Below are 586 nucleotides of genomic sequence, written 5' to 3'. Positions count from 1 at the left end.
GCCGGGAGGCCCTCCCGCTTGCGCGGCTCGGCGCAGGACGCGGAATCGGCCGAGCATGAACTTCATTTTCATCGGAGGGGAAGGGGAGGAGGAAAAAGTTTTTTTCCCTCACGTCACTGACGCTCGGGGCCCACAGCTCCATCCATCAAAGGTAACGGTGAAACTTCACAGAATGGCACAAGGGATGGAAATGCAAATTCTAATGGCAATGAAGGGATGACTTAATTTTTTACGGCATATAAAGGATGACTATAATTTTGGATGATATATAAGGAATTTTCTCCCAGTTTTTTAATGCTCGCTGCATACAGCTGCAGCTGCAGAACCCTGCTCTACAGAAAGATTCCGGATCTTTTGGCTGCCTTACCGGATCATTTGCACCGTAGTGAACAACTCCATCACATGGAGGCTAGAGCGGTGTGCAAGCGTACGCAGCGCAGAAAATAAAGCCGACAGACATGTATGCATGGACATGGAAAGAGAAGATGAATGTTCTCACTCATCACTCATCACAGAGAGAGGGAGGGGGAGAGAGAGAAGGGGGTGGGGGGGGGGGGGGGGGTTTTTGAAAAGCCCGGCCCAAGAG

This window comes from Setaria italica, chromosome I (genome assembly GCF_000263155.2).
Source record: "Setaria italica strain Yugu1 chromosome I, Setaria_italica_v2.0, whole genome shotgun sequence".
Lineage (NCBI taxonomy): Eukaryota > Viridiplantae > Streptophyta > Magnoliopsida > Poales > Poaceae > Setaria > Setaria italica.
Note: the sequence above shows the minus strand (reverse complement) of the source record.